The sequence below is a fragment of the Larus michahellis genome, chromosome Z (genome assembly GCF_964199755.1).
Source record: "Larus michahellis chromosome Z, bLarMic1.1, whole genome shotgun sequence".
Classification (NCBI taxonomy): Eukaryota; Metazoa; Chordata; class Aves; order Charadriiformes; family Laridae; genus Larus; species Larus michahellis.
Genome location: NC_133930.1, coordinates 32,530,422 through 32,557,495, shown reverse-complemented (window position 1 = coordinate 32,557,495; position 27,074 = coordinate 32,530,422). Strand labels below are relative to the sequence as shown.

General features: G+C 34.8%; 1 protein-coding gene across 21 annotated transcripts in view; it reads left to right on the top strand.

Moving 5' to 3' along the window:
• PTPRD (protein tyrosine phosphatase receptor type D) overlaps window positions 1–27,074 on the top strand; it is a 1,287,856-nt gene that overhangs the window by 815,415 nt on the left and 445,367 nt on the right. For all 21 annotated transcript variants that reach the window (XM_074569146.1, XM_074569145.1, XM_074569143.1 and 18 more), the window contains one exon: window positions 12,010–12,053. The gene's annotated coding sequence lies outside the window, so the exon portion shown is untranslated. The remainder of the gene's footprint in view (window positions 1–12,009; window positions 12,054–27,074) is intronic.

The window sequence follows — 27,074 nt, the reverse complement described above, 5'->3', positions numbered from 1 at the left end:
CAATGTTGGGGGTTTTTTTATATACACAGATACTGCCTACACAGAGGTTTTGCTTGGAAACCAGGCAATTTTGAGACATGGCCTTTGAGATAAAAAAAAATATCCAAGACTTCAAAAGCCCCGGGATCTGACACATGCTGTATGATTGTGTACCTATGTTTGTGTATTATAAATCTGTGTATTTTATTATTATATTGTGATTATTATTTATTTCTAAAAACCAGAAGATTCTTCATTTTATGCTGTTTGGAATTTCTTGCTTGCTTTCATTTTTCCCTTGGGACTGCAGAAGTCGGTTTTATTTTATTTTGTTTTGATTATTATGTGATCTCTCTACACTCTTCAGCCACCTGTTAAGGAAAATACACCATTCCATATGTCTGATGATTTATTTGATGATATATGGAAATGCATGTTTGTACATATGCATGTTTGAAACTTATCTATATGTCTTGTCAGAACTGAATGGTTTACTTTGTGATGGAAGAATGAGTGACCTGTATGTGCACTATCATAGTATTTTCAGAAAAAAAAATACCAAAAACCTCTCCAGCCTTCTCTCCATGATATCCCCTTGTTATCTTTCCAGAGCATATCAGAGCTCCTCCATCACGTTCTTGAAAGTGGAAAGGATAGCTAAAAGGGAACGAAAAGATTCAAATTTTGTATTTTGAAGGTGGAAGTCACAGCTGGAAGACCATTTTCTGTGATCATACATCTTCTTTCCATTAAGATCTGTCATGTAAACATCATGACTCCAGACTTTTCAAATTCTGGGCAAAAGATTTGAAAGAATGGAGCAATTTCTGTGCATCTTCATTGTGAACACAAATGCCCTATATGGTTCTTTTTCAGACAGAAGGTGAAGAGCTCAGGATCTACCCGATAAAGACAAAACAAGTGATTTGTCTCCTTTTTCATAGGGTGATACGTGCGATCCAGTCATCTCAAAATATATTAACGCTTCAGTATGTTATTTGGTGCAGTACTGATCTAATAAGTTTAACAGTACACCCCTTTAAGGTTTGCTTTGACGACCAGTTTCAAAGGATATCCAAAGAATAAAGAAGACGCTTGAAAAACAACTGTGTAAAGAACCAAGTATCAAAATAAAAGGAAGTTTCCATATTCCCACATACATATCGGAGATTCAGCTAAGGTTCACAGTTCCAGAAACTATGGAAAAACAGACTGGTCTGTCTAGAAGTTCTGGTTTAACTCTTGTAAGAAAGCATGGGCTTTCCTAACCAGCTTAGTACTTGTGGCAGTACATATTGATTTTTACCACCTGCATGAACCCTCTTAGGCTTTCTCAGAGGCCAGAAACTGAATGAATGTGTAGGCCTTACTGCCTTTTTGTATCCCATCATCCCAGCTTTGCTAGTAAGCAAACGAAACAGATGTAAAGGTGTTTGATCTACTAGTGGCTCTCTCTTGCCAAGTTCTTCACTAAAAAAGTAGTGCTGTTTCTGCTTCTGATCAGCAAATTCTAAAATTATACTAAAAATTACTTATGAATACTAATATATAGCCACAATAGTAAATACTTTTTTTTCCCACAGAAATGATTGATCTATGATTCTAAAATTCTATAATTCTATGAAATACTAAAATTATTCATAACATAAGATTATCCCAGTAGTTTTATCATAGTACTGTATCTTTTGGGATCTCTGGTACTTTTCTTCAGCAGACTTCTGAATTCATTCTGATACTGTTATTCAGAGCTCCTATATTACAATGCAACTGTTAGTGCAATAAACACCAACTAGTCAGTGCAGTACTTTTAATTTGAATTAGGCCTCTTATTCTTTTACATATTGCAAAGGCATAATGTATAATGGCCCACAGATTAAAGACAGAGGAACACAGCAGGAATGCTACATTTAAGTTTACTTATTTTCTGATTTTAAACTACAGCAATTTTGAGTTTAAAACAGCACTTCTCCCTTACCCATTAGTAGCCCATTGATCTCTACAAGCCAACATAGAAGGGCTGTGTTACTCTTCCCGACTGCTTTTCCCTTGGGGAACATAATTTCTGAGAGTAAAACAAATAGGTAGGCAGCTACCATTGAACACTATGGATTGGAAAATAAAATAACGATCACATGCCTCAAGACTCCAGATGTTACAAGAATTTCAAGATGTTACCTGGAACTGTGGAACTGTTGTCATGTGGCACTCTAAAAGTGACTTTTCTGTTTGGCAATGTGTAACATATAAGTCTCCAAAAGAAGTACACACATCCTCCTAGCAATTCAAAAGTCCTTCTGGATTCTGCAGACTCTGTAGCTACATGCACCATTTCTGTTCTTTGCTCAGGCAAATGAACATTTGAATGAACAGGCTAATGAGGAAAACTAATGAGGAAAAAGTGGATCTCTCTTCTCAAGAATAAGGCTACTCTTTAAGACCTAGCAAATCTGCTACATGTCTCTGGTCTTGATAAATAGCAACAGGTCAAGTGGAAACACTGACAGTCATGAACTCTGAGGTTTCACAACCTATGCCTAAAAAAGGCCAGCAGTCACTAGATAGCAGAGATTGGCCAACACACAGTAAGGTGCGGTGTAGGTCACTCTTACCCACTTCAGAGTTGTTACTTGGGAACAACAGGCTGCGTTGAACATGAAAGATGACACCTTTTGTACAAGGGAGTACTGTCAGCAATATTGCTTCTTGCCCAAACAGGTACATGATAGACTCTCCAGGAGAGCTGCCATTTCTCATACTTCCTTAACCTACGGAAAGTCTGCAAACAAAGAGAATTTTGACAGGAGACACCATTGCTGTTGTGTAGGTCAGTGAGGCTTGCTGGTGTTTCTTACTGCCAGGAAGGGGTAAGGAGTATGTGCCTCATGAGCAAGGCAGGACATTAATCAACTGCTACCCAGTAGTGTCATTCCCTTCCATAACTTAGTTGTTCATGCACCTGTAAATTCTGCAGCAGGGACTGCAGACCCATGTGAAGGTAAACCTCCCTCCCAGTGCATCTCCGTAAATACCAGCTTTCTCTGCCACTCTGTGGAGGCACTGCCTCCTGGAAGCCATCCTCATTCGTACACATAGTTATTCACTGTTAATTATATATGCACATATTAATGGACTTCTGCTAAAGCATTTTAAATAATTCCATTCTGGGTTTTGAAAATGCAAACATGTTTTATAACTTGTGAAAATATGAAGGGGGTATGCATGGGGTGTTGAGTGTTTCCCATTAAAAATTAGGAAATTTTTGATGGATACAATATGGCAGAATATATTAAGATAATTAATTTATGTTTGTTCCAGGTTTTTTTTTTTCATTTCCCAGCATGACCTCTGTTTTATGCATAACAGAACAATCAAAAATGGATTAGTTTATAGACTGAAAACACTCAGAGCTTTATCTTTCCATGGAAAACTTATCTAGTCTAAGATGGTTTGTACTTTGATTGATGGAAACCATAGTAATTTCTTTTACTTGAGTCAAACACTCTGACTCAAATATTTCATCACAGTCACAGGGTTTTTGTTGTTTTCACAGCTTTCTGATCAACTATTTTTTTTTACTCTTTTTTTTCTTCACGTAAATAAAATTGTTTCCAGGATCCAACATCTGGCACTTACTGGGTGAAGGAATGAATGGAAAGACAGTGTGTTCATAGGATTACAGGACAAGCTGAGAAGGAAAATTTATGCAGAGTTTTGTAAGCTTAGTGAGGCAGAAAATAGATTGGGGTGCAGAGAAGAAATAAGGTGTCAGTCAAAACTAAGCATACAGACATAAGCTTCCACAACACAAGAGCAGTCATGTGCTTTCTTAGCTTTTGTGACTTCAACAGTTACTTCTGCGTTTGGGGAGAACAGCAGACAGATGTTTTCTAGAGATCATACTCTTAAGTGACTCTTTACAAGTCTCTTTTAAAGCCTGGCAAAATCAAGAACACAAGTACCTTGCAAGATGCAACAGAGGGTAGAATGGCTTCAAGGAAGGATCCTAAGGAGGCAAAAAACTTTGCAGCTGAACACTGTAACTTGGCCATTCCATTCCCTTGTGCAAACTGTTTTTCTTCAAATTTATAATTTCATCTCTGTATTTTTCTGTAGCATAGTGGAGGTCAATGTTTTGTACTCAATACTGACGAATGAAAACAAGAATTATATGCACATAGGGTATTGTAATAGTAAAGTCAATCTGCTGCAACTGTTTTTCAAGCCCTCCTGTGTGGATATTTTTGTCTAATGGCTTCTGCTGATCTCCTTTCTCTATTTGATTTATAAGCAGGGAGCTGTCCCCTGAAATGACTGAGAATGACAAGATTTTATAAACGAGATTATACTATGAAATATTATTGGCAATACTATGCAAATTGCCAGAAAGGCATTAGACTGCAATTTAACTAGCACCTAAGAAAGAATGTCTGTTACATATGTGACACACAGCAATTAAAGAACTTGTTCATTTGCATGCAAAGTATCTATTTCATTATTTTACTTGAAGCATATACTTAGTTGCTTTTGAGATAATGGTACTCAAATTTATAACATTAAAGAAGAAAGAACATCCTGAAAGAGTCCATTTTAAAGGTAAAGGGGCAATGATCATCTGTCTTTGGTAGCCTGAACTACACACAGGGCTATCAGCTGACTTCAGTTATAGCCCCTCAGTAACAATTTGATAGGTTCTATTGAATGCCTGATTATTCTATAGAACAAAATGTTCATATAATAGTACCAACATTATAAAGTCAGGTACTTTATTGATACTTTCATGGGTTAGAGCTCATGTACACAAAGAGTAAGTAAAGTCACTTCACTGTTATATGGTGGATAAGAAATAATAGATCATCCAATTTTCCAAGACATGTTTCCCCTATCTCTTACTAGCACACTTCTATCAACACATTTAGATATTCGTGGCAGGTTAATATGGGCCATTTTCACCTGGCAACAGCATCAGCCCTTAGCAACAGTGTGTGTGTATTCAGACTACCAGTAGCACTGAGCCAAAATGGAATATCAGACTATAGAAACCTTTGGACAATGTATGTCATGAATTTTCAGATATTATTTTGCCTTAGCAACAGTCTCATTTCATTCCCTAGCAACTCTGAATAAAAAATCAGTTTTGTTTTCTGCTCAAAATTGCCTCTTGGGAAAAACTAAGAGGATCCCCTTGTTAAATTTAATGAAATTCAGTGTTTCGCTTATTCCTAGTTTAAGATAAACAGCAGAATTCAATATTGCACAGTAGTGGTCTACATCTACACAGTATGTCATGGCTTGAGAGTTACGAAAATTAAGGTGGTAGAGCTGTATTTTAATGTTATTCTTTTACTTCGTTATACATACTTGTATACAGCTACTATTTCACAAATTTTTATTAGTATTATACATGTACAGAAATCATTACTTTCATCTATCAAGCTTCTTGCATCCTGCCTGAGCAAGCTTTTGTATCATTTGATAACAAAGGCCTACGTATTCTTCTACTGGAATCTTTGAGGAGAAAATACATTGTCCCTGAAGGGAGTAGTAAGTCTCCACTGCTATTTTATTGCCATTCATACGTATGCTGTCTACTTACCCATTGGCACAGAAGTATCAGCTAAAATTGTACAGTAGGCCTGTTATGATGAACATCCACTTTGATTGTGATTAGATTTCGCAATATTTCTGTAGTGCAGCAGATACTTATCTTGTGGTGGATACTTATCTAGCAGTGGTTCCTCAGTGTGTTAGCATTTTGTGTGATTTTCATTTTCTGCTATTATCGCACCATATTGAAATTATTCAATTCCTCTTTTCTCTGTTTAAAGTGCCTCATGGACTCTGTATTTGAATGTTTAAAGAAATATGATCCCCATTGCATTCTTAAAAGAGAGTAATTGACATTGTGTTAAAAAGTATTTGTGTATAGTGTAGAATTCAAACAAGAAAAGGAAAGGAAACAAAAAGCAGTGTGAATGATCACAGAGCTTGTTAGTCCCATTTGTGTCTTCTGTCTGTTACCTGTGTCCTTACTCCACTGCAATAAAAACATATATATTTAAATACAAAGGGATACAATTAATCATCTGCATTCGATATGAACTGTGTCCTTTTTGCAATTTTCAGTGCTATCTTATGCTTACACAGCCTTCATAGTCTTCATATAGGTTTTTTAAACAACTAAATTTTACACACTAAGAATATGTGTGCATGTAAGAAAGTGAAATACTGTGTAACTGCTAAGTGACTTGAAAGAAACGAGTAATCTGACCCACAAACACAGTAAATTTTCAGGCCAGAAAATTTTCAGTCTTTAATTCTGTGAATTAGACTTGCCCCCACACTAAGTAATATTATTCATCTTACCTCACCACGCAGCACTGATCTGATTCCAAATCATATCTACGAATGATTTTCTTTTATATGTTATACACACAGAAAAGGTATACAATACTTTTCTGTGTATGCAGTCTTTTCTATATAACCTTTCTGCTTTGGCAACCAAGATACAGAGGGCATTGCTTATTGTTATCATGAACATGCTTTGAAATGTCTCCATTTCCCACAGTCATTTCCACTTAACTAGACTCAGTTTCATCTTATTAAAAACAAGGTCCTCCTGATCATAAAACAGCCTCATAGCAACAATAAGCTACAGCACAGGAAAAAAAAAACACAAAAACAAAGCACAAAATAAAACAACAACAAAAACCACTCAAATTCTCTCTTAATTGAAAGTATCATATTTGTTTGAATAAGAAAATATATGACAAAATATGGTGAAATAAATGATTTATTATCAATATTATTATAGTTCAGCCAATCATGTTCTCTTCCTGTGCTATATTTGAGGTATGGGAATTCTTTTGGTGCATCAGACAAGAATGTGGTTTGTGGTATGACAGTTCTGTACATGTATACAGTGTTAATATATCTGGTTATGTCCTATGTTAATGTTAGCACATGAAGACCATGAAATGTTATCACATATTTCAGACGAAACAACAAGTATACCTTGCTTATCAACCCATGCAGTTACGCACACATATAAATATATTCTCAGATACACACAATCTTTAGATAATCACAAGAGTCAGTCAATATATGGTGAAATCTGGCCTCAGAAATTCCTCATGGACAAACAGAAGTCAGAGTTTAATGATATCTTATTGCCATATAACCCACTACTTCCTCTATTCTTTCTCTACGGACTTCACATCTAGTTTAGCTTCAGAATACCAAAATTACAAATTTTGCATATCAACTTTTCAATGAAAATCAAGCAAAGGAAGTCATGTAATCCCTTCTCTGGATACAAAAGCAGGTTAAGACACAAATAAATGGTAGTTTATCAAAAGAAATAAAGCCGCAAGTGCTACAAAATGGCAGAGGTGTTCTAACACCACTTACAGAAATAAATCAAATGCCACATTAAAAATTTATTTTGATTAATTTATCTTTGAAGAAAATATTAGAAATAAATTATATTGGATGGGTGATTAGTTTATCACTTTGGGGAAAACAGGTACAATGGGTTTAGCCTTTAATAATGCATAATTGGAAAACTACTATTTGGACAGAGATTTCTGGCATGGCTGTGAAATAGAAAACTGTTTTAAAATTAATTTCTGGTGTTAATTAAAGGCCTGACTCAAACTCTCTCTGAAGACCCAGGGAAATTTATCCATTGCGTTCAGTAAATTTTGGAACCAATCCTACGTTATCTCTACCAAAAGAGGAAAATGCTGAATATTGTAATTCAGATTTTTAAAAGCAGCTAATGAGTTTGACAAAGAAAGATGAAAGATTAAAGTGCTGATATCATGAATATGGTGATGTCAAGATAGAATATTAAACCATGGTACGGACATTTATTCAAGTATGTATCTGCAGTTTGGAATAATTTCCCAAATTAGGGGAGGGTATTCAGAAGTAGTTCTGAGATTTCTCTTGATTATAGCCAGTTTTGGGGAGGACCATCACACTGGAAATCAGTCAGACAAAATCGCACAATAAGAAGATGCAGAAGTACATATATCTTATTGATGACTGGAAACCTATTTTTAAATTAGAAACATGGGCAATACTTTTTGGGGGGGAATCAACAAAAATAGTAACCTTTCATTAAGTGGAAAAGTCTTGCCATGTTCTACACAAGTCAGGAAAACAACTGGTTACTGTAAAATATTTACAAACATTGTTCAATAATGTAATATACCCCAAGAGGTTTAAGGTTTTGCATGTCACTGATCAGACTGCAGCTAACATGAGTTAAACTAATTTTCCTGGAGTGGATCCCACAGTGTGTATTGCTGTTGTTAATCATTTTATTGATTGAAGTTCATCCCTGTGCAGTGGACCTGTCCAATACCCATGGAGAGAAATTAAAACTTGCTCCTGCAAACACTTAAGCATCTGCTTATTTTTGCATGAGTAAGGAGCTCTCTTCAATTTTAGCAGGCTTGCTGATGTGTATAGACTTCAGTGTGCATAAATGTTTCATAGCATTTCTGAACATAACTGTCGAGAAAGACTGTGTTCCAAATGTGTAGTGCATTTATCTTGTACTGGCCGTCAGTGTAATGGTGAATTTGCATTAAGTAAAATGTTTGCTCTGCAGAAATATAAAAACATTGGTTGCTTGACTCCATTATTAGTATGTATTGTGAAGACTGAAAATATGATTCTACAGTTCTTACTTTGACTCAGAGGACATCTTTTATTGACAATAAGTGGACAAACATGTAGAGGTGCAATAGCACTGAAATTAGCAGAGTTGTAACTGGTACAACTAGTACTAGTACTAACCTACAACAGCAGAATTTGGTGCAGTGCTTTTGAGTAAATTATTGCTTGAAGAGAAACTGCATCTGTAGTCTTTTTCAATAATAAATATAATAAAAATAATAAAGATTATTGGAAAAGGTTTTATGTTGCAAGCCTGAAAGCAAAAAGTGTGTTAGAAGGCCTACTAAAGAGGACAGGTATCTTAATACTGCTGGGTTTTTTTAAAAAAAAAAAAAAAGAAGCTGAAAGAAAAGGTTATTCTACCAAGAGTGGGAGAAATGGAAATGAATAGAAAGACTGAGCTGCTCCAAAGCCAATTAATATTTTTGAAATGGTAATTACCATGACTAGAGAGAATGAGAGAACTACTGAAATAATAGATTAAGAGAGAGTGCAAAGACTGGTGAATGATAAAGAGAACACATTACATCATTTTTACTGGAAGTACTTCATATGAAGTAAACATCCAAAGGGCAAATTCTAACTGAACCTCTTCAGCAGTGGAGGTCTCCAAGAAGAGTTGAACTGGTGCTTTGAAACTATTCTGATGAGTGGAAGAGAAAATTCTCCAGGAACAGAGACAGAATTCTTCATTTATTTTAATTACATTTTAGCTCTCAAGTACAATAAAGGCTACGCCCACTGTTTGCCCATTGGATATTTTATTTATGCAATGGCAGCATATTTAATTTACTTTTCTAAAAATACACCTTTCCACTAAACTATTTTTTAAAATACACTTATATTAAAATACACTTACATTATTTATTTTTATGTTTTTGGAAATACATGGCCTAAATTGCCTTAGAGCTCAGTGACATTCCTTTGCTCAATGTATTTGACACTCAGTTAGTCACTTGTATTGAATCCTTACTGGAGGAGCTAAACTATGTATAATTTATGTCTCTTACCCTCTCAGTAGAGCTTCACTTTGACTATTCACATGTGAAAAGTTACTCATTCATCTAAGTATATGCAAAATCTTCCCTTTAGATTAGGGAGTGGGAGATATTTCGGGGGGCGACATTTTTCTCTCTTTTATTGAATTTTCTGATGAACAGCTAGAGTAATAAAAAGCACTTTTTAGTCTTTAAGTGGGAACCACTATTTATTTCACATTTCGCTAAAGCATCTGTAAGCATATGGCAAGAGGATGGAAACTGCAATGAAATCAAGAGCCATGTTAACATGCTTCCTGAACAGACAATATACAAAAAAATTTACTCAGCTGAGGTGTTAACTTTTTGACTCTTCCTTTTTGTATGAATTCACCATTCCTCCCACCCAGGAATGAGAGAGTTTTTTCCCTGTCAAGCATCAATACAATATTTCTGTAAAAAGTAACTTTTACATGTTCTCTCTTTCAGGGTTTCATGCACATCCTAATGCCATTTTATAAAAAAAAACATTTATAAGAGAACTGGGAAATATATCATAATAAATTGTTAATACCAGTTTAGAATACTTTTCCCTTAGATGTCTTAAAACATACAGTAAAAGTACTGTGGAGACATAAAATCAGATTCTCTTCAGGATCTATGAACCAGAGCTAGATCCACGGCCAGATTAAAATGAACAAGCAGTGAAGCTATTTTGTTGAGCTTGGCCTGGCGCAGAAGCTTCCATCCAAACTGAAACTACAAAGAACAAAACAGAACAAAAAAATGTGTTGATGGTTGCAGTGTCTGCTCTAGGGCCCTGGGGCACCTGCTGCACAGAGAACAGATGCTTGGATTTGCTCCTCTTGATTATCTTCCTTCCATTTTTGTGTCTGCTGATGCAGTCTCATAAACTGAATGAAAATTGGCTTTAGCCATATCTCTTCTATTCATTCTTCTTCTTTGGGCAGCAATGTGGACAGAATATAGAAGGCAGCACGGTGCACATAGGATGTATCCACTGTTTCCCAGCTATGGGAAAGGTTCCAGCCCAAGGTCCAGGAGGATAAGGTATACCTAAGCCAGCCCATCCTCCACTCCTGTATGATGGGAGAGTGAAAATAGTCAGGCAAGGCAGGAAGATCTGATTGCCCGTTGTTGGACATAAAAATACGAGTATCAGAGGCCTTCTGCAACAGTAAATGCATGCCAGTTTCACTTCTCTGCACAGGCTTTTAACATTCACTGACCACGTTTCCATAGCATTACTTTAATTTTCAGAATTTTAAACATACTGGTGTTCGCTAAGGAAAAATGTAACTGTCTGCTTGTTTCTTTGTAAAATGTATGAAGTGGAAGAGCTGTTCAACCAAAGAATTTGATTGCTCCAGAATTGTGTCTAGCAACAGCATAACATTAAAATAACAGTTCTCTCTACAGACCTTCTTTTAAGATTCACTAAAAAAACACTAAGAACTTTGGTACAAAACTGAGGATGAGTAAATCTTCTCTGTGGAAATATAATCAAGGAAAGATTTCTAACCAGCATAAGTCCTTGCCTGTGCTATTTACAAAACCACCCAAAAGTCCCTTCTCTGTCTCTCTACCAAAAATTATCGACAGTAGTTATGTAATTGTCTTTCAATTAAATAAACAAAAGGATACTGATTTTAAAACCTTCAACTGCAGTTCAGAATACAAATTTAAATTGAAGAGATTCTGCCTCTATGTCTTGAACCTCATAAATTCTGTCATTGTTAGATCCTTCAGAAGCAAATATATCTGCTTAACAGAAAGGTGCAGCAACTTCTAAGAGTAACCTCTGCTTCAGAGCTGCCTCCAGACCTCACAGAGGAAGTCTCTGTAAGGTTTTTCACTACATTAGTAAAGTATTGGATTGAGTTCTTTATTCTACATCTATTCTTATGTTTGCATTTTCTCAATTTGAAATTGAAAATATTTATTGATTGCATGCAAAGAACAAACATTGTACATGATACGTTCTAAGCATCAAGGCTATAAATATTTCTCTTCCTACAGATTTGACAGTGAATATCCATTTCTACACACTGAAAAATGTTGAGTTTATGTTTTTATAAGTCATAATTTGAAGGATAATTTTTTAGTTCTTTTGTATTATATGGATTTACTGTTTCATAGATTGAAAACAGAAAAAGTATGTGACCTTTTGAATTGTATAGAAATCTTTGCTGTTAGAGATTGAATGTTCAATGAACAGAATGTTTCCTTCACTTGGATTTAAAATTAGAAGGTAAAAATGAATCTTGCTTGTGACAATTTTTAACTTAAATTCTCTAACAGAATAATGTATTATACCACAAAGTTTTATTTTGCCTGTTTTTCTTAGGTGAGAAATTCAGTGGACAGCAGCAAAATCTACAAAGATTCAAAGTAAGATTTCACATGCATTCACTTTCTAAATGTTCCATGTTACAGATTTTTGCAATGTTAGTTGTTTTTAAAAGGCCTGATTTCTTTTCGTTTGGGTTTTGTGTTACAAACTACAAACTTCCTTCTTCTTGGCAATATTTAATATGTCTTGCAAAGTGTATCCCTTTTGAAATTCCAAGATGTTCTTCTAGTCAGGAAGCAGAGCATAATGCTTGGATCAGCAGATCATGTAATAAACTCTTGTATATATCTCCTAATGTGCAGGACTGAGATCATAGTTCAGGTTTTGCAGTGTTGGAATAAAAAAAGTCTTACTGCTGTGGTGTGATTCCTAAGGTGTGCTATACATTAAATGGAAGTTTAGGGAATGCATGGGATGAGTAATAGCAATAACAAAGGGTACTCAGCACTTCTAGCCTTTCTGTTTCATGTGATATCTCACACTAACCTTTGTACAGTGAATAATACTTATCTGTAAAGGCAAATTAGGACTGGAAAGCAGTTCACTGATAACTGTAAGAAAGTATTCTACAAGCTATAGCTGTATGAAAAAGATACATCAAATCTTTAATACTCTTTATACCTACTTTGTATAAGGTAATATGACTGTTAGGCACATACAACCTGATCTATCTGCTTTATGATGAGGCAGGGTACTCATTGACCTGGCTATGAAGTAGATAAATCCCTAGTGAGAAAACACGTTATGGCCAGTAAAGCATCACAGCAAATTTGTGATTATTTTATATGTGTACAGACAGTTTGGCAATTTATAATAAATTCTATATATTATACAATATATGAATGATAATATATAGGAATTTGGGGGTTCTTGATCATATTATGAAACAGATAAATAATTCCTGTATTCAAGGGAAGTCTTCAAGTTTCAGACATTAACCCATTATGTTTATCACATTTATAGAAGAACTGAAAAAGGTGGTGAAAAAAAATACCACGTATTTTTCTGGAGTTATTAAGTTATTTAGAGAAGTAAAACAGCTGAATTCATTGTGGAGAAAGACAGAAGAATCCTAAGATGATGGAGTGAATGGATAACAAATTGCCAGATGAAATTCAGCACGCAGTGAACATGAAATGATGCTCCCTGAGAAAAACAGTCCTAATATCGGAAGCACACACAATTTGAAGGTGGTTAATTTCCATTCAGAGTTAGATAGCTCATCTCAAAAGTAAAAGTACAACAACATTAGGCAAGATGAGGAACACTTCAAAAAAGATGATCAAAATAATAAGTCTGTGTATGTGTAATGACTATATACCTAGTATTTTTCAATCAAGACTAGAGATAAACCAAGGAAAGATCAGACAGAGGTTTATAAAATCATGACTAGCGTATAGAAAATAAAAGAAGGGTACAATCATTCATTTTTTCTTCTAGTACAAAAACTACAGACCAAAAACTGAAAGTAGCAAGTTCCAGGTTCAGAATGAATACAGCTTATAGGGAAGTCATTAAATTCCTTGGGAAAAAAAAAAAAAAAATATTAGGGATTCAAAATTTTCTATAGACTCAACGGAAAGCCAGAAAAATCACATAAAGCTGTAAATATACTGATACTCCCTCTAGCTTCAGAAAGTCCCTAAGCTTCAACTGCGTGGATACATGGCCAGGGGTAGTATCACTACTTATTTGTGCTGTTCTTTCATTTCCCATAATTTCCATTATTAGCCACTCAATAACCCATTGGAGTTATTTGTTACAAATATCTCTGGCCATTCTTGCTTTTATGGTACAACTCATAGAATATGCTATCAACTGGAAAGTAACTCATAGAAATATGGCTACTGAGTTAAATAAGTCAGCAGACACATTCATTAGTTTCTTTCTAGCCTCCATGTTTTGATGGAATTTCATAATTTAAGTCACTCTCAACCTTGTGTTAAACAGCAGTGGACATACCAGAAGACTGGAAAAGGCTTGCTGTTAATTATCAAGTTTCAGCAAGATTTGTCCTTGCTTAGTTAAATTGTATTGGGTATTCACAACAAACACAAACTATGTTTTGTACAGGCCTCAACAGAGGGAGCTATTCTAAGCTCCCTTCTGTAATAGACTTAATGAATTGTCAGTATTTTATTCTCAGACATTCCTCACTGAGATGTCTAAAGAAAATAACACCATGAGGAAACTGTTACTGATCAGAAGGAAAACTGACCACACCAAGTAAGAAAGGTTATTGTGACTCTAGGAATAAAATGGAGCTTATAAACATGAGTGGGAGAAAATGAAAATAAGCTACCTTACTAAGACATCCCTCTGTGATCAAAATAAACCGGTATTTAAATTTTGAATAGAAAAATTATTCTTTAGAGTCTTCTCTTTAAAAATAATGCAACAACTGGGGGAACTCTGGGAAAACTCTTTTTTATGTTTGTTTTTTTGTTTGTTTTTTTTTTTCTGTGGAAAGAATTAAGTACTAAAAATTGCAGTATGAAAACACTGGACAAAATGTGAGAAGCTATTCTTCTCACAACCACGAAAATCTCTCTTGTTTTTTATTTTTACTTTCCATATTGGCACTAGCTGGATAAGTTTCTGTTCTTTCTCGCTTATACATTGATAAGGGATTGATGAGCACACACACCACTGTACTCTTGGACAGGGGCTGTACAAAGGCTCAGTTTATCTGCAAGAAGTGCTACTTAATAACATCAACCTTGATTAGTACAAGACATTATATTAAAATTTCCTCTCTCTTTGTCTGTTTACGTTTCAAGTCAGAAAGAAACAATAGAGACAAACTCTGGAAGGTGGTGTCTAGAGCTAATTGACTAGCATATTTAAAGTGGGTTGTCGTTGCTTAGAAACATTTATTGCCTTTAACAGAAGCATGATTATTAAATAGTCTGCAGGCCAGTGTAAGACAACATGTTTTTACAAGAGCAAGAAGCACAGTGAAAGATGGTCTGTGGCTTAATATTAAGGGGAAACATATTGACAAATAACATTTATTTTTTAAGCCCAATTAAACAACATTGTTGAACGAATTTTGAACAACGCTTATGCCAGTGCGTTAAACTGAAACCCAGTGTCATAACGACTGTGGGCCAACTTGCTGTTTATTCTGTAAGGCTCTCTGTTAATTCCAGCAGTAGTTATTTCTTCTCTGTGGCTGATCTTGAGAGCTTGCAATTTACTTATTATAGTGAAGTGCATATTACATAGGAAGAAGCTGATTATGGAGATCAAAGGACACTGAGATGTTTAAAGTGCAGTAGCCTTTGATTATATAACAGCCTTGTAACAAAAAATCTTAAAAGTGAGGGAATACTCAAAGCCTGAATTTTGTAGTGGATATTGAAAGCAATATGTCCTACAAAGGTACTGATATTTCCAGTACAGATGATTTATTAAAAGTACCTAAAATAAATCTAATCTACAACAAGTTATATTTATCTGTTGAAATCTCATTGTCTAATTAGACCAAAAAAGTGTAAATAACACCTGTGATGTCATTTGTTTTGGGATCTTCCATGACAATAATGTTCAGTCTTGTGTCAAAGCATGTGTCAAATTTCTTCATAAAGTATTGTTAAAATCTCAGGGAACTTTGATTCTCTAAGTAATGTGTTTCTATTTCCCTGCTACACATGAAACTGTTCATACTTCTGTTGCAGCAATGATGTCACTTAAAATATTGAATATTCATGAAAGAGACCGATATTATAAAAACTAACAGTTTTATAGTACACCTTTTTTTTTTTTTCTTTAGCCTAGTACAAAGTATTATGCAAAGGGTAGGATGAGAAGAATTCTCTCCTTTCTGATTGAGATTTAGATTTAGACTTAAGTGCCCAAGTTCTGTAAAGAAATAATATAAATCACAGGAACATTAAAGAAAGCCTGGCCTGTACTTGAATTAGCAAACGAGGACTGTGATTTTAACATGGACATTTAACTATGTAAATTATTCTACTACTTCTAACTACCAAAATTCTAACTATTCCACAGCAAATTAATAACTGTTAATACTCACCACAAAAAAAATAAGGTGAAAGGAGTGAGGGGAAGACAAGCCACATAAATAATAAATCAGAAGTTACAGTGTTAATCAAAAACACTATAAGGGCTTCAGAGAAAATGTAATCACAAATATATGATTCTTCTAGCCTTCTTAGTTATTGATCATGAGAAGACATTATAAATGGTGAAAAATATTCAGTAGTTTACTGATCAAGACTTAACTTCTTTGATTACTTCTTGAGTTAAGGTTATGTAGAAATAGACAACATTTTGATCCCTATGGACTTCTAATGCAAACTTCCCTATACCACCAGTAACAGGGACTAAGTTCACAATGAAAACAGGAAGAATATTTAACCATAAAATGAGAGATAATAACTTCACACAAAACTCTGCCACAAGCATTAATTGCTGACACATACATAAAGTAAACCACTGAAAAACTGGAATAGAAAATACCATCCAAGCTCCCTAACAATGTAAATAATTGTTTGTTGCCATACTATATCAACAAAGTTCAGTAGAAAACTGTATTATGCAAGGCTGTAGTATGTCTTTAACAAACAACAAATACTACTAGAATAAAAAACAAAGTAATGTTGGCTTTATTTCCTGTAGATTAAATCCTTTTTATTTTATAATTTAATGGAAGGCCATTAAACAAAACTATTATTGGAAAATACATAGTCAGGAACTGTATTTAAGAGAATTGCAGTTAAAAGCATATTACACCTCTGGACAGCAATAAAGGAAATGGGCGTGACTTCTTCAACCTCAATGAGTCATATGCCCTTTTTGGCTTGAAAAAACGATCATTTTTTTGGAAAAGGTTAGGGGTTGTTGTAAGACAACTCACAGGGATATAAACTTGTCATAAGATATTTCAGAAAACAGAACCAGCCTTATCATTTGATATTATGTACTTAGTATTTTCACATCGAGAACTTAATTAACCAAGTTCATAGATGTAATTGCTAATATGTGTTACAGAAGTCATTAGGCTCCCAGGATTACAGCACTGAGTTACCTGGCAGCCACCAAAGAGGAAACATTCTTCAGATAGTTTCTGTGATTTTCTATAATTTGTTCCTGCAGTTGCAAGTGTGGATTCTTCAGTGTGTGATTTTTTTGCTTTATTAAAATGGCGCATTCAATGATGACCTAAAAATTTGTGGGATGATAAGTAATGCCTGTCTCACTCCGTCAAATTTTTGTTGTTATTCTACTAGAGCAGACCAAATAACTTATTTTTGGTGTTGTAAAATAACCAGTTGGGAAAGCCAAGGAAGGATATCATTCCGGTTCAGATAAGATGTGCTTAAATTTAATGAATATTTTAGTCCTTTTCTAGCTATGAGAAAGTGAATTATCTTTAAAAATAAAAACAGTACAAACATTTTTGTATAAAATTAGTTGGAATTATATACCTTAATCTTTTGGACATATTCTTACATTGTTGTTTTCCATAATTTGAACTAATTTGACTATTTTAGAATGAACTGATAAAAACATTTCCTCAATGACTACTATAATAATAAGATTCTAATTATCATTATTACTTTAAAATAATAAAATATTTCAAAATTGAGAAGGAAAAGACTTCAGATTGATTTATTAAAAAGGCTTGACTTGTGAATTATCATGTTAAAAATTGGTTGGAAACGTCCATTAAGTCAATTAAAATGGGAATAAGTATACAAAAATTAAATCAAATGGCAAGTTGTGCCCTTTCCCATGTTATTGATTAGCTCACTCTACTATATTGCCACTAGTGCATGACCATTTACATAATTAAACCTCTTCATGTCTAAGTTTGCATAAAGGCACTAAGAACCTGTTTCTGCAGCCATTTTAACTCTCATTACTGAGTTCTGAATATATGATCATAACACCAAGGGAGAGATTGCGGTACTTACGCACATTTAAGTTCAATGTGAACCCTTGCCATTTGCATAGAAGTAGAACTCAATTCCTCGTGGGGTGAGAATCACTCTAATTTTCCTTCATGTATCAATCTGTAACTTTTATTACAGTGAATACGTAGATTTGAGTTCTACCATTTTTCAACTGGATAAAAGAAGTAAACCAGGTCTGGAGACATCTTAAATGTGTACCAGCTGATCATCTACTCCATTTAAGGGCTGTGTCAGCACGGACCGCATAACTGAAAGACAGAATCCACATGTTCCAGTGGCTCTGAATTAAGCTGACATGCTACCTTTGTGTTTACAAGGCAGGAAATTGGCTGAAGCTGTGAATCTAAACATGTTTGGGACTGATTCCATGCCAGTTTTATTAAACCTGTCATTAATATGCTGCTTTCTTTTTTGGATAGATTAAACTTGTGGGGACTGAAAACCAAATTATGGTCTAGACACTAGCAATTAATGTTGTGAGTCCTGTTCTCTTGCTGTGGGCACTGTGTATCTTAATAACATGTTTAAAGTTTTAGCTTATTGTTTCCCTTGGTTGAATGCTGCTATTGGACTATTTTTTTTTTTATCCTGCAGTAATCACAGGCATTAGTTCATCTGACTTCTCAGCAATCAAACTGATTATTATTAGACTGCTTAATAATACATTATAATGCTGACCTTACTATTCATTCATGGAGAGATCTATTCTTTTTCATTCTTGTAAATACTTTGTCCTAGTTTTGTGTGAAGTAACATGTTCACTGAAGCAAGCTATCTGTGCTTCAAGAGCAGTACAGCACTAAATATTTCCTTATAACCGTTAAACAATGTCTGTCTGATGTAGGAGAGCGGGGTTGTCAGCCCTATAGTATGAAACCTAGTAACAAGAGAAAAGGAGTTATTCACTCTTTTTAAGGTCTTATATTTGTTCTGAACAAAAAGGCCTGGCATCTAATTAATTGAAGAAGAGGGCAGGAATTTATCTTTGATCATAAATAGAGTGTATTCTGAAGCACTGTAAACATGAAAAGGCTAATGAGTTGCTAGTATGGATCAGGTGAAAGGTTTTCAGAAGAAGCAAGGAAGTATTTAAACCATTAAAATGTCTTGTAGAGACTCCAGTTGCAGTGCTACACAGCTCTGAATGTGAGAAAAATTGTGTGAATTGCTCCAATGGGGCACCAGTCAATTTCTACTAAAAAAATTTCACTACTAGAATCAACCATTTAGCAATTCAGTGTCCCACTTCTTCTCATGAATCTCTACTCCTACACTCCATCCCTAAACATGTTTTGGAGTGTTTTACTGTGAGGCAGTTAATACATGCCCCTTTATCATGATTAGGATTAGTTATCCCTCAAGCTTCAATTTTCTGTCAGTATTTTATGTTCATTATGACACAGATATGTGGACTAAAAAAGTAAATTGATGCAGGCGTGAGAGAGTCTCTAAAACAATTTTGAAAATGGAAACCTTCTGTCTCTTCAGTATATACTAGAAGGTACTAGCGAGTTAAATTTAATAAAATAAGGGCTGAGAACATAAATAAATCCATTATAAACATACTGAATAGATGTCCATATTATAAATACATTTAGGGTGTCAATACCAGGTAGGAAAAATTAGTTTACAAGCTATAAACCTTTTATAAAACAAAACAGAGATTAACAGATCAAATTAGAACAAAGAACAAAAATTAGTAGGTGTTTGGTTTAGTGTTTGTGTTTTTCTTGTTAACTGTCAGATGTATGAAGTCCTGGAACAGCCACCCAAATAGTGATGGGAAGGAACCAGCACAGTTTCAAGACAGATTTCAGTAAACCTTTGAGTGGCTGACTGACAGGAGAAGGGACATACCAGTTGCTGGTGTGAAAGTTCAGGAACTGGGTTTGTTGGGCTCCCCAAGGGACAAAAGGGAGGACCATTGATTTTGTCACGTCATGCATGGCTTCAGAAATAATTAACAAGAATTTTGATGTGCTATGCTGTATTAATCTCATGCTGCTTGGTTTCACTGCTTGTGAGGAGGGGTCAGAAAGACATCAACCTCCACATCCCTCATGTTGCACAGCTTGGTTTTGAGGCTCTGCTGTATTAGCCTTTTAGTGAACCAAAGAAGAATGATCAAAGCAGCAGTGATTTCACGATGTCAGGATGGTTGTTCTGCTGGTACCACTCAGAACCACCTCCTGTTTGGTGTTACTGTCAGGAAAGCTTGCTGAAACTGAATTATGAACCACACCGGATGTGGACTAAGTTTAAATACTTTTACACACAGCTTTTTCTGTCCTTGCCTAGTCCTTCCTTTTCTTTTCTGCTGCCTTCTTATTACTTACACACAAGCCATTTCAGAACACACACACATCCTTATCACTGAAAACCTGTATTGCTTCTTCCAATGGCAGCAATACTAGTATTTTGCTTCCAATGCACACAGATATTTTTTTAACTTGTTTTCTGTTAGTCATTTTAAAATATACGTTATGTATTGATCTCTGTAGGGAAGTGGCTCAAAATTAGCAAGATGATAGCACTGTCAAATCTTATCTCTGGCTCGCATTATGATTTTACATTTCAGCTAAAGGCTTTCTACTCGCAGGAGAGTGAATGCCCATGGTAAACAAAGGAGCGATTCACAGTTATGATTAGAAGAAATGTGATGACTCATTTGTGAATATAAACATATCCTACAATTCTTAAATAATCGCAATATTAATATTCGCAATAAGGGGGCCATACAGGCTTAACACAGTTATCATCCACACAGACTGTGAAGTAGTACCTAAGGACCCTAGTCTATGGTAATGATATGCTATAAACTATGTCTTCCTGTCATATGGAATACTTCCCATGCTCTGACCTTCTGTAATTACTGATGCTAGTATGTCAGAAAGACTTTCCTGAAGTTAAAAAAATACTGTATTGTTTCAATCATTCATTAAAAGACCGATTAAAGTATGTCTGAGAGCAATGCATATCTAATTTACAATTATACAGATTGTATCAGGCTTTTTCTTTTTTTTTAATCTCAAGGGATGCAGTTTGAATCCAGCCTGGAGCTTAAGTAGATTTTCTGTAAAATGTCTTCCATAAAATAAGTGTTCAATACTTCCAAGTTTTTTTTCTCATATTTTGCATTATTTTAAAAACACTTACCAATAAGTAGTTATATAATATTAACTCGAGACTGACCAATTCTCAGCAAACATAACTTTTGTGCAAGGGTTTGAGAAAGCAAGATTTTTATTTTAAGGATTTCTTTACGTTGAATGTCTCTCTCACCTTTATCATAGGTATTCCACCTCACATGCACACATTGTTTCAGAAAAGACGATATAAGATGACAGTAAAAATAGTCCTTTGAACTTAGTTATAATAGCTGAACAATAGATATCTGCCAGTGTTGGTATGAATAAATAAAAGCCTTGAATGTCAGTGTTTCTGATTATAAAACACACCTCTTTCTTGAAAGATGTAAAGTCAGTCATATTCAAATAAATGGGAAAATGTATTTCACTAATCAAAAACAGAGGTAGCCATGTTTACAGTGCCCAGTGGGTCACAGCACCAGAGATGCCCGCACTGGCAGAAACGTCCACCAGGAAGTCCGTGAGGCACGATGCAGCAATTTACAAGCGATCTTGCTTGGCTCTAGAAGCAGAATAGCGTGTTCATGTGGTGTTGCCCCCGAGCTATTGAGCTCTGAAAAGTGCCTGGGCTTGTTAGCTTACAGACTGTGCCTTACTAGCAGAGGCATACTGCTTCTAGATGAGAGTTGGCTTCTGTGCAGCTCCCATGATCCCTGGTGCTGCTATGATCACGTTAGGATGGGTGAAGTGGATGCAGGTGTTTTGATTGCTACAGTGTGGGCAGTCCCATTCTTAGAGGAGAAAAGGCTCCTTGTGCTAGTGCTTAATAAATGCTGTACCACAGCAGAAATGATTTCTCAACATTGCATTAAAATTCTCATTGGCATTTAGTACAGATACCAAATTAAATAAGTACTGAATGTGGAATAGCCTTACATGATGTATAACTAATTTGGGGGCTATGAGTTTTTTCCATGTGTCCAACCAGTTAAACAGATCGTAGAACTAGAAGGAAATTTAAAATTGTATAAAATTTGCTTATTTTTTTATATATGTGGATGATATTTACTGCCTAAAAATATATTTCTAAAACTATAATTGCATTAAAAATCTGATTTTTTTCAGAATTATAATTTTTATTACATCTTTTTATTAAATTTGGTGGTTCATATCAGCATTATGCCCCATAACTGAGCTGCAGAAAGCAATTTCATATTCAAAGATATTGTTTCTTTGAGTATTCAGCAGAAGCTACTCTTAAGATATGTATATTCCATCTTATAATATGCCAATGTATTATTTATTCCTAGGAGTACATATAATTTTATTACTGCAACAAGTGTTTCAAAATATTTAATGAAATCTAAGAATTGAGTGCATTTTGGATATTAAATGTAAAATATTTCCCAGAATTTTTTTTCCTAAACTAACACATGTCAGAAATTCTGCTTCTAAGCACATTTTTAAAATAGTTTTTCTTACTCAAGTAGTATATTGGAAAATATCTGAACCTTTTACACCTGAAAGCAGAAAGCCAAGATATGTCTGAAGTCTCTTGAGCCCCAGGAGGGAAACTATCTCTCTTCCTCAAAAACAGTCTCCTGTTTTCCTAATAATATTTTAACTGACAAATACCTATATTTGGTAGAGTATAGAGAAAGAAGTTGAACTGTTTTTGTTTAGAAATTGGGGTTGACATATTTCTTAAACTGCTTTTGCTTGAAAGAGTAGTTTGTTGTGCAGATTTGTCTTTAGATGGGTGGCAAGAGGAGGAGGAGGAGGAGAAAAATATGGTTTTCTAAGTCCTCCACTACAATTCCGTAGACAGCTGACAGGAACTACCATCTAGCTTTTCCATACTAACATTTATCTGTAGACCATTATAATACTTACTCTTCAATTATTTTTGTGGGGTTCAGAAAGTAGTAAAAGTTTGGAGTCTACACCTACTGACTATCTGTGTGTGTGTGTGTGTGTGTGTACATTGTGAGCTTTTTTTTTTTCCTACTGGGAACAGTTACAGATATATTTTTGTTGTTGTTGTTGTTCCCTAATCTTTTCTGGTTCAAAATCAATGCTAAGGGGAAAGTGTGGTTTGTATTGGATACTGGGATTTCATTTTAGGTATGAACTTTAACTCCACTCACTAGCTGGCCTTTAAAGGGCAAGATAAATACCCATAAGTGAAAAATGATGCATTTGTATTCTTCTTAAACAAACAGAATTACGAGCTTTTAAAATCAAAGGTCATCTCTCTTTCTAGCAGTCTTTCAGCTTTTCTACTTTTGGTTCCATCAAAAACCAAGGACTTATATTCCATTACTTAGTCTTCTACTAGATCCCGTAATTTTCTGAGCCTTTAAATAGTATATACGTCATTAAGACCACATGAATTCCATTCTTTAGTTTTCCTGGGATTGGCAAAGTGAAAAACTTGCAGCAGAAATCATTTTATGTCAACTTAAAATAAAATTAATGTATTAGAAACAGTGGGAGAGGACATTTTGTTTAAACCAATAGATTTTTCCAATGGATAACATTTTCTTCTCACATTTTTCTTCCAACTTCCTTTTCAGGGTAGAAAAGGGAAAAAAAACAGCCAACAAACCAAACCAACCAACCAACCAACCAAAAAAAAAAAAAAGTACAGGCTTTTTCCTAGTACTCAGTGAGCCCCATGTGTACTAAAAACTATCGTGCCTTCCTGCCTCTGTTCACACATGCCCAGTGCACCCAGTAAGACTGTAGCATGTTTCACTGAAACAAAACGCAGGCAATGTGTCCCAAACCTTGAAAGCCTTTTATTGCCTAAATAAATAAGTGGAATAAAAATGACTGTTCTGTAGTCATCAGTATCAGCTGAAGCTGCACTTACAGATCATGGCAGAAGCCATCTTTAAAAAGTAATAACAGTCATCACCTTGAATCCTTTAATCCTTCTGCTCTTTTTCTTACATAGACAGCTACATCTATACAGTCTCACTGTACCCTGGTGCAGAGGTTTTCATTAGTTCTCAGCTCTATCCCTCTCTTTTCCTCTGGTTGCATACCTAGAGGGAGTTTATTAGAACACATCCAATCCAGAAATCTTTATGTTAGAAAAAAATCTTTGAAAGGGGTACATAGTGGTTCTTATTTTAGATAACTAAATTGGTAGATTTCTACCTTTAATACCAGGATTTTAGGTGGTCCAGATCCAATTGTTCCTAGTCACGCTTGTTATGCATAGAGGCTTTGATTTATGTGTTCAAAACTAGGTCCCCATCTATCGCATAGCTATTCTGGTACAGGGTCTCCTGTTCCAAACTTTGATAAAGTGGAAACTCCCTGGAGAAGGGGAAAGTAGAGAGAACAGAAGGTTATATTACTGACATAGTCAAAGGAAAACTTCAAACTTTGTTCCTTTTTGCTAACACTTGGAAAGGAAAAGAGGACGTGCAACACAGAATTTGAATATTTTGTTCCTTATCCCACTCCTCTAAACACTGACACAGATGATAATAGTTAAAACACATTACCAGCAGAAGGATTGTCTAACAGTAAATTTGGTCCTATATTTGTATCTGTCAGCATGTAGACTATAGCACAAGACAATTAAAAAACAATTACACACCATATTTCTCTCAGTAACTATCAGCATTTATATTAATATCGAGGTTTGTAGAAAACATTTCCATTGTCGTTTTGTTAATCCCAAATTACCTTGTTAATGAGGGAGGAAAGAAAGGGCATAAATTACCTCCAGTGTTTGCTTAGCCTCCTGAATTTGCTATTTACAGACATATTACAATATGAGAACATGAGTAGGTTAATGGTTCTTTTTTCCTCCTAGTAAATACCATTAAAATAGATCTGAGGATAAACTCTGCAGATTTAAGGATGGAAGAAAAATATATGCTATTTGCTAACGCTAATAACACTGTTATGAGGCTTTTTGCTCCACAAGATTCCATTAAATTCAATAAAAAAAAAAATGCTGGAATAAACTGCTAATCAGAGATATACAGGTACATTTTCAATAAGACTTTGAAGTTTAGACATCATACCTATCCTTTTTATTTATTATTATGCCAGACAGATAAAGGTCAAAAAAAGGTGTGGAAAACCAAAATATTGCTCTACAATGAAAATACGTCAATTTTTTTCATGCACTGTTGTAAACATAATAGTTCATTTCCTTTTGTAATTATCAATATATGTAAATCATATATAGAATCACATTTCTGACTGAGCTTTGGCTATTGTCATTAGTTGTACCCAACAGTTCTGAATTGTATAGGCATATTGGCAGGCAACTGGAGAGACTGAAATAGGGATTTGCTGGCCAAGGTCTGAGCAGGTTTCCAGCCTAGTGCTGATCTTTATAGGTATCTAGGTAAGATCCATTTTAGTATCTTGTCCTTCTCAAGCTATATTGTTACAGGTTAGGGACATTCCCTGAATGAAAATCTCAGGGACTTAGCACCACGGTACTTTCGTGTCAATTGTACTATCATACTAAATACAGGTGACAATACAAGAGCACTGTTGCAGTAAACAATGTAAAAGATGGATTTGAATTAAGACCAAAAGACAAAATTGCACTTTGGGGAAAATAAACTGATGTATTAGATGAACTCTTAAAATCCATTTTCAATATTGTACATTCTCTGCTATGAAATTCTGTATCATTGTTGTTTTATGCACAAGTTCCATAGTTGCTACTCTGGCATTCTGTTATCTACAAGGGCAAAGACAGAGCAGTGCTCCCCTCACACAGTAATTGTTGATGTAGGTGGACTCAGAGGCTCATATATAAACACACTTTATGGCAAGTAGGGTTTGTAATTGCTAACAATATTATTTTTGTTTCTTCGTGGTTTTTCTGGAACCTGCAGCCATCTAATAATCCTCTGTAAATTGCTTCTCCCTGAGAGCCCTCTTGTTGCAGATTTGATATGTCAAGAAAATTAGTGATCTGGGACCTGCTTCAAATCTTTGCTATATGTTTTTACCGTGTGATGGGTTGCTGTTTGCTACTGAAACATCAAACTAGCACTTGTGCTAGTGTTCAAGCAAACTGACTAATTGTCCCATTTTACACTCTACAAAGTAGAATTTAATCTGCAGCAAGGTTTTTTCAGTTCTAATTATGCATAAAATAATAATACTCATAAAACTACCATGGAGGAGTTTCTGTGATGCAATGTTAATGAATAATGATGTGAATTTACTTAACACACTTTATTTAGTCATAAACTCCTCGTTGATGACCAAAGAACTGCATAATTGTCTCCATGTGTCCTAGTCGATTTTTTTTTGTGGTGGTGGTGGTGGTGGTTTTAAATGAATGAATAGTTATACTTTCAGTCTTTGTAGACATTAGAAAATATCAGTTTCTGACTCATTGAAGTTTTCTCTCTCCAGGGCATGAATTAACTACTTGTCCACAGAAATTAAGGTTTAAGGAATTAAGTGGTGCTAGAGAAAGTTGGTTTGGTTTTTTTAAAAGCATTTATTTTAAATACCTTGATAAATAAATTTTGTAATTATAAATGCAAATTAACATGGCTTTATGTAGAGACCGGAGGGTTTTTATAAAAAGTCCATTTTAAACAACAACTCCTGATGTTTCCATAAACATTTAAAATAAATCCTAAACAAAATTTCCCAGAAAACTCAGGAATTCCCTGTGGTTTAGGCAACCATTCATTCATCTCTCATTCATACTTTGTTAGGCTAGAACAGAAACATTTTTTTCAATTCTTTACAGGGAAGGGAAGGAGGTTTTAGTAAGTAGACCAGCTTTTTAGGAAAATTTGCCATAGGTTTGTCACAAGCAAACTGACTGCTTAGACAAGGAGCCTTCATAGACTGCTTCGTGCATAACAAAAATCTCTCATTTATGAAAGGACTATGACTATCAGATAAGAAGCTCTCAAAAGTCAGACATATTAATAAGTGAACTTTACTACAATTAGGTTTTCTAATTTACAAAGAGGATAACGCAGATTTTTATTCTCTCTCTTGGTCTCATTCTCTCTTTTTT